This window comes from Myotis lucifugus, unplaced genomic scaffold, assembly GCF_000147115.1.
Source record: "Myotis lucifugus unplaced genomic scaffold, Myoluc2.0 scaffold_91, whole genome shotgun sequence".
NCBI lineage: Eukaryota > Metazoa > Chordata > Mammalia > Chiroptera > Vespertilionidae > Myotis > Myotis lucifugus.
The window spans coordinates 549,259-557,991 of NW_005871139.1; the positions used below are offsets into that span (position 1 = coordinate 549,259).

Here is an 8,733-nt window from a genome sequence, read left to right on the forward strand (position 1 = left end):
GTGGAGAAAAGGGAGGCCCTGGCGGGCAGCGGCCTTGCAACTAGAGACCCTACCCATGTATGAATTTTGTGCACTGGTCCTCTAGTTTCACCATAAAATGGAATGTGCTGATAACATGCTGCAACATGGATGAATCTTGAAAACATGCCTAAGAAGCCAGACACAAATGGTCATATGTTGTATGACTTGAGTTATATTAACACATTTCGTACCGCTCAGGAGTTTTCTCGTGTTTCGCGCGCCATCTGTTAAGGACTGCTCACGAGTGTTCTCGTTTTTCATGCCCATGGAAAAAGGAGCGAATCTAGATACTTATGTAAATTTTGTTTGGTCCCTCTTCATAGAGGAAAATGTTTTACGCAGTACCATACGTTAAAAAAGTACTAGGAACTTTAATTGTTTAATTGTTTTTGTAAATAAAAATGTTATAATTATTGAAAAACAACACCTAAAGTCCATTATGATGATTTAAATAATGTGCAGTTTGCCCAAAAATGTGCGGTCCCTGGCGTATGTCTTAGAGATTTCTATGCGGTACGCAATGTGTTAAGACTCCAGAATAGGCAAATCCATAGAGATAGAAAGCAGATTAGTGGTTGCCAGGGGCAAGGGTAAAAGGAGAATTGTAGTGACTCTTTAATGGGTACAGTGTTTCCTCTGGTAGTAAATATTTTGGAATTAGAGGCAATAGTGCGTAGTGTTGGGATTGTTGTAAATATCACTGCATTGTTTACTTAAAATGGTTAATTTTATGTTACATGAGTTTTATGTTAATTTTTAAAAATATGTTTTTAGTGATTTTTTAGAGAGAGTGGAGGGAAGAGTGAGAGATATAATCATCGATGGGAGATTAACATCCATCGACTGCCTTCTGCATGCCCCCAAGTGACTTCTTGGTTTAAGGGTTGACGCTCAGCCACTGAGCCACACAGGCTGAGAATGTTAATAATTTTTAAAAGCCATATTGTTAGCTTCTAATTGATCCTATGAAAGAAAGTAGATTGTGGAACTAAATTCATGTGTGGTTTCCTGGATGTACTTGAGGATAATGTTCCATTAAAACGGCGTTCAGCCTGCCCTAGCTGGTTTGGCTCAGTGGATAGAGCGTTGGCCTACGGACTGGAGGGTCCTGGGTTTGATACTGGTCAAGGGTGCACATGCCCAGGTTGTAGGCTCAATCCCCAGTAGGGGACGTGCAGGAGGCGGCCAATCAATGATTCTCTCTCATCATTGATGTTTCTATCTCCCTCCCTCTCTGTCCCTCTCTGAAATCAATAAAAATATATTTTAAAAAAAGTTAAATGGTGTTCAGCCTGCTAAACAAAGTAAAGAAATATTCAACAATATATGGATTTGAAATGTGTTGAGTATTTCTCTTTCATAAACAGTTCTCTGTGTATTGAGTTGATTCATACCTTGTGTATCAATGTGAAGTATCTACAGATATGCATTTGGGATAGTAGTTGTTATTCCAAATCATGTCACTTATACTATATGACACTGTGCATTGTAATTTGATAGATTTTTGCCCATAGTTTCTTCTGACTTTTCCCAATCATAAAATTTGTGAAGTGGTTTGTGCTTAGTTTATAAGCTTCCTGGCAATTGAGTAAATTGTGCTTGTTTCTGTGCTGAGGAGTATAACTTAAAAGTTCTTTAATCTTGGTTTGTCCTCAATTTTTTGGACAAAACTTGCTAATTTCCATCTGGAAAGGATTTGGGTGGGAAGTTGTATTGTTGAAATTCATTTGTTTTATCAAAGAGGTCACTATTGGGCGGGGCGTAGGGGCGGGCTAGAAGGGGTCAATTGGGGAAAAGAAGGGACATCTGTAGTACTTTCAACAATAAAGATTAAAAAAAGAGTCACTGTTTTGTTTGAAAGTGACTGAAGGGTTTTAGCAGCCTTATATCACCATTTGTTAAAATCTTATTTTGACCACACAGTGAGCTCTAGGGACATATGAAAGTCAGTTAAATGTTATCTAATACATGACAGTGATTGTACCTTCTGTTTTGTGCTTTTCTTTTTTGATCTGTGTGAAATCATTAGACTTACAGATTTGTGTGTATCAACAATATTCATATTCTCTATCACTGGAGTCATTCACTATCACATTAATGATCTCAATCTGTAGTGGTGTTTGGTACTGTTTTCAGAAACATTTTTACACTTCAGTGAATTGCTTTTATGATGGCCATTTAATTTTGTGAATAGGGGACATGTGAAACAATGGGAAAACAAAAAAAATACAAATTTAACCAAGTAAATAGTAATTTTAAACTCTGAATATAGTCCAGATGAACTGAATGTTAGTTCTTGTAAGGTGTTCAACCTTTAAGAACTATAATATGATTTCTGTGGAAATAATAATTTTACATTACAAATTTATAATATATATGTACAAATCTGCTTTTCCCTCTCAAACTGCTAGAGATTTGTGGATCACTTGATAAATTCTAGAGACTAACTGACAATAATTTATCCTGAGCACTCCAGTGCCTTAGTTCATTGTTTTCCAACTTCAATTATTCACATACCTTTTTGACAATATTTTTCATATTTCATATTTTGCAGTTAGGGTTAGATTTGGTTTAAAATAACAGAGACATCCAATAACAGTGACTTAAAAATATAGTTTATTTTGGCATCAACTAAAAGTCTGGAAGTAGGTGAAAAAGGACTAGTATAGTAGTAGTAGTTCTGTTAAACAGAGTATTCAGGGAGCCAGGTTCCTTTTATCTCATTATTCTGCTATGCATAAGCCTTCATTGCCAAGGTCACCTTACAAACCTAGATGGCTTCTTTAGTTTCAACCATCATCTGTATTCTAGTCAGCAGGAATGAAAAAGGAGTGAAGAAGAGGAAGACTGAGAGGACAAATGCTAGCTCTCTTTTAAGAAAGGTTTCTGGAATCTGTCGTAGGTAACTTTGTTTAGATCTTAAACTGTCCAGAATTTAGGCAGCTGGCCATACCTAGATATGAGAAGCCTGTGAAATGTATTCTTTTTTCTGATGGCATGTGTCCAGTGAAAATTTGAGGGTTTTGTTACTGGGAAGAATTGCATCTGCTTTTTTATTATATCACTTTTACTCTTATTTCCTTAATATTTTTCTTTATGTTAGATCCTTTATTACTTAAATAACTGTATTTGAAAGTAAAGAGAACAAATCTGTTCATTTTTTGCCTTGACCTTCTGTCATCCCCAAATAATTTCTTCTTCCCATTTTATGAAATGCCGCCCTAGTGCATAATTGTGCAGGTGCACAAGTGTATATGTATGTGTGTCTGTCTATCTACACATCTGTGTATCTAGTAGCATAGATAGATAAACAATTTTACTATTTAATATAGAGTTCTTCTAGAATGAAACAAATATACTTGTAAAATTGTTTTATAGTTTAGCATTTGGTGGTATATGAACAAATTCTTTAGATGTATTATTGAAAGAGTTTATATTTTGCTAGTAACTATTTTCTCAAGAACCTTTGAAAGATTTTCATTTGAAAATGAAAATAATGATATTTTTGTATGCTGTATTTGGATATTTTATTTTATTGCTGATCATTTTTAGTAGCCACCTTGCTGGGTGATCTTAAGGAAAGGAAAAGAAAAAGAATTATGCTTATGACTGGTCGTTATGACGTGCACTGACCACCAGAGGGCAGACGCTCAACACAGGAGCTGCCCCCTTGTGGTCAGTGCGCTCCCACAGGGGGAACTCCACTCAGCCACAAGCTGGGCTGACGGCTGCAAGTGCAGCGGTTGGCGAGAGCTCCCGGGCTGCCAGAGGGATGTCTGACTGCCAGCTTAGGCCCAATCCCCCTGGGAGTGGCCAAAAGCCGCAGGTAGACATCCCCCAAGTGATCCTGGACTGCGAGAGGGTGCAGGCTGGGCTGAGGGGACCCCCTCTCCTCCAAGGCCTCTAGTATTTACTTAAAATAGAAAGTATAAAGCAATACCTTATTTCTACTTGTTTCTACTTGTATGTATTATTGTTAGGCAATGGATTACACTATTGACACTATTCTGTTTATGGAAGTATGCATGGATTTATCTATAGTATTTATATTTATTGGAGAATAAAAATACCAGAATTTCTCAGTACATTTATCTTGTGTTTGTGATAGCTTAAATTTAGATCCCCCAGTGCTGATACATGATCTAATTTGGGGAGAACGAAAATGTTATCAGGGGAGTTTCAGATGAATCCAAAAAGGATCAAAGTTTGCATATTAAACTACATGAAGAAAAACTAGAGAAATGGGAGATTTTTAAATCTAGAAAATAAACTTTAAAACATAATTTGTGTACTCAGCAAGCATTTATTGACCACCAACTGTGTGTTCAGAATGTTACTGCCCTTCCCCCTTGTTACCAGAGAGAAGCAATTTTCAACCTTTTTCATCTTAAATAATTTACTAAAATTCTGCATTACACCAAAAAATATTTTAAAAAGGTATAATTTTCATTTATTCATACTGGACAACATTTGACAATCTAAGGGTGAAAAGAGGTCAATACCCCTGACTAAATAGCCAGGTATTGCATGTTTTAAAAATTCTTGTGGCACACAGGTTGAAAATCAATTTCATAGAGTATCAGTAAGATCTACAATTTAGTGGAAATGATACAGACAGGAAAAATTACTGACTGGATGAATTCAGTTTAGCTGAGTTAACATTTTCCTCTATTCTGACCACCACCATATTTGTTTTGAAGCAAAAGACAGACATTGCAAAGGAGATGGAATCAAGATGATTGTTTCTACCTTTTTTTTCTTATCATTCCATAACTTTGATTACATGTTTTTGTGTCATATCGATTCACTGTGTCACGTTCTTTTAGTTCGAAAAAAATATAGGAATTTTTATTTGGATTAAATTTGGGATTTAATCTCAAAAGTCTCTTTCCCCTAATTTTTATATAGGTGAACATAAGATTAATACTATTAGATAATTCATCTCTGCTATTCAAAGTAATATGGCTGGCAAGAGTTGATGGATATTTATAAATAGAATTATTATTAAATTTAGCTTTTGGTTATCAAATTTTAAATTTGCAGCTATTTTCTTAAAGCACAATGAAAAATTTCATTTTATTACCTCTACTTCCCATTGTTTCTGATAAATGCTTGAATGTCTTTCTTATCTTACTATTTCTAAGAAACTCTGTCCTATTTTTCTTCTTACTGTCTTTACTAAATTTTTTTTATCTTTGGTTTTAAGAATTTTACATGGGAAAAATCAAGTATAGATTTCTTAAAATTCTGTCTGTGTTTGGTAATCCCAATATCTGGATCTCCTTGGAGTGTATTTTTACTGTCTTTTGTTTTTTTGGTTCTTGTATCTATTGCTTCCTGATTTTTCTGGTTGTCTCTTGATTGTATACTGGACTGTACTTGAAAACCATTTGCAGACTTAATTTGAGACCTGGGGTTGTATTTTTTTTTTTCTTCAGAATTTATTTTGAATAGTTTACTTGTGACAGTACTCAGGGGGGCATTAGCAGTCTAGGATCACTTTAATCCAATTTCAGGGATTAGAATTTTCTGAGCTACCTAGATGACTCCAAATCAGTCAATTCTTTTACTTCTTGTTCACCTTACTACTACAGTGGAATTTTTCAGGGTCACAATAAAAAATGGTTGTTTTTTTGCCCTAACCGGTTTGGCTCCGTGGATAGAGCATCGGCCTGCGGACTCAAGGGTCCCGGGTTCGATTCCGGTCACGGGCATGTACCTTGGTTGCGGGCTCAGCCCCAGTAGGAGGAGTGCAGGAGGCAGCTGGTCGATGTTTCTCTCTCATCGATGTTTCTAACTCTCTATCCCTCTCCCTTCCTCTCTGTAAAAAATCAGTAAAATATATTTTTTTAAAAAATGGTTGTTTTTGTTTGTTTCTCCCTAGGCTTTCTAGCTGTCAAACATACTTTTTAGCCTCAAACCAACTTTTCTACAATTCCCTCAGAGCAAACATGAACCCACATGCTAAATTTCCCTTTCTGGATTTCTATCTTATCTCTTAATCCCATAAGTTTTCTCTACATTCTCATTCTTTAATGCCTTTGAGCAACTTAAAAAATGAATATATTATTTTTCAGATTTCCTGGTTATCAGTAGGAGGGAGCATTGATCTAAATGACCTGTTATGCCATTTTTGGAAATAAAATACAATTTCAGATTGGTGTTTCTTTAAGCACACACACCCCTTCAAATTTTTTCATTTATACTTCAATTAACATATTTTCTGGAGCAGAAGCCTCAGTGAGAGGCTGGGAGTGGTGGCCCAGCTGCAGGTAATGGGAGCGGGATCTCTGGCAGTAGAAGGCGTTTGGCCTGGGGTCACAGCCAGGCTGCTGGGCTAGGAAGGGGACACCCCCAGGCCTGCTGCGATGGCGGGCTACATGCTACCCAGGCATTACCTGGCTGTCCTGGGCCAGCAGCCTAGTCATTCCAGAGGATTTTGTCTGCACAGAAAGAGGAAGTGCACTAAGCAAGATGCATCAGGGACCCAGGAGACACATTTTGGAAAAGATAAACTTGGAGATCTCAAAGAGGCAAATCCATGAGTTTCCAAAAACCAAAAACCTCAGCCTGTTGAAAGATGATAGCCAACACAGCAGACTTCATTCAAAGGAAACCATGAGGCACTCACTGGGACTACACTGCAGCTTCCGACCTCCCAACCCGTGGACTTGGGCCAGGAATACCAGCAGTCATTTTTCACTAGAGGGCCAAGTTCCTACCCCCATGGACGCTGAGTGACTCTGACTCTCATGTCTCTCCAGTGGGGAGCCCCAGCATAGACTTTGCAGCCTTCGGAGAATCTCTGAGGGTCAGGCACCTTCCAACGCTACAGATAAGTTACAAAGCACTGAAAGATGAGAATTTTAAGCTAAGAAAGCTAACCGAGGTTCAGAGCTTCTCTGAGACGCAAACCAAAATGATGAGGATGCTTGAGTGAAAATTATAAGAAAAAATCAAGGAGGAGAGTGACTACCACGACCTGGAATCTGTGGTTCAGCAGATGAAGCAGAACCTGGAACTGATGACCAAACATGCAGAAAATCAAGCCATGAAACATAAAACTTGCTCCAGGCACAGGTTTCCAACTTCAAGCGCGAGAGGGAAGCCGGGCCAGGGCACCAGTCTTACGATGATCAAGCAGAACACGAATGTGGCCTTGCAGGACCCCCACATGGTCATGAACAACCCACACAGCCTCCACAAAGCAGCTGGTTTCTGGAGCTGAAACGCTGAACCTATTGCCGAAATCCTTAAATCTCTAGACAGAATTTCTGAAATAAAGAAGACGAGGAGGAATTTTGAGAAGCTTCTAGTTTGCAGCTTTGTTTACATCCTGAAGTCACGACTTACTGGATTTTAAAATGCCATTGTGTCTTTAAATATGCAGTCTTCACAGTAAAAATATTTATCATGAGATACTAATTTCATGACCTAGATCAGTATTATTAGCCAATCCCAACGAGGAGCAGCTCTGTAGTGAAGAGTCTCACCTGAGGTTTCTGTGCAGCCCTTCCTTCCTGGTGAACTTCCTGCTGTTATAGAGGCTGGGTGGTCTACTAGGAGACATTTGTATAAAAGCCACCGACTTTTTAAAGTTACTGAACTTGAAAACAGTTCTATGATGTGTGTCATCCATTCTTATTCCAGAACGTTCATTCTAAATTCAATCCATCATCCTTGAAGTTTTGCCTCAAAGAAAAACATGAGTCAAAACTCAGATGATTGCTTTGGACAGGGACTCATGCCTTTTTGCCATTGCTCAGTGCCCCTTCTAGCCCAGTCCACTCTTGCAGCCTTCACAGGGGTGGCTCCTGTGATTGGTGGCCTGAGTGTGGACACCCCACCTGGCAGATGCTGCTATTCTCCTGCAGAGACAAAGGTCGCCATAGATTCCACACTGAAACCGTCTAAATTCACCTCTTTAGGGGCCTCCAGGGTTTGAAAAAATGTTTTTGGCCTTTAATATAATGAAGTTTAGAATTCAGGAATTCTGAAGACGTGCAAAGCATTCCTGGGTTAGTATGAGTTCTCTCCCAGGTTGTCTTTCCAGGCACTTTTTGATGTAGGGGGGCTTAACAGGCACTCTGTGCCTTTTTGGCTATTTCCTGTAGATCTTATTTTTAAAAAATAGAATTTCCCTCCTGTTCAAATTGACAGCTTTCTTAATAAATTCTAAAATTAAAACACACACACACACACACACACACATACACACATTTTCTGATAAAATAACCTGAAACTTCCAGTTTAATGTGTCCTTTCATTATCTTCCTTTAAAGAAGTCTAATGTGTAGAACAATAATAGTAAAAATAGCATATGTTCATTTTAGTGGTTTCTTTTACCAAGCCCTACTATAATTTTGAAAAATTGTAAATTGATTGGCAATCCAAATTTTAGCAAAGTGCATTTTTTTCTAATGATTTAACATTTCAATACTTTCTTGTAAGGAAACAATGGGATTTAATTTTTTTTACTACTTTGAAGCAAAGTAATCAGAAGTTGATACTATATTTTAATATGTAAGTTTCTTCTACAATTAGTTACTAATACAAACATCTCTTCCTCCCTTTACTCATTATGGGATGTTTGGGGGTTTTTGTTTTGTTATCTTGTTGTTTTGTTTGTGGTTGGTTGGGTTGGGCAGAGATACTTGTAGGAAGCAGCTTCTTGTACACTCTGCATAAAATATGTATGTCATTTCTAGATGG

The 8,733-nt window shown here is 37.7% G+C and overlaps 1 protein-coding gene and 1 pseudogene across 2 annotated transcripts in view; both read left to right on the top strand.

Moving 5' to 3' along the window:
• The window catches only part of ARID2 (AT-rich interaction domain 2), a 183,245-nt gene that overhangs the window by 62,754 nt on the left and 111,758 nt on the right, over nt 1-8,733 (top strand). The window lies entirely within an intron of this gene.
• Nucleotides 6,390-7,384, top strand: LOC102429102 (annotated as a pseudogene).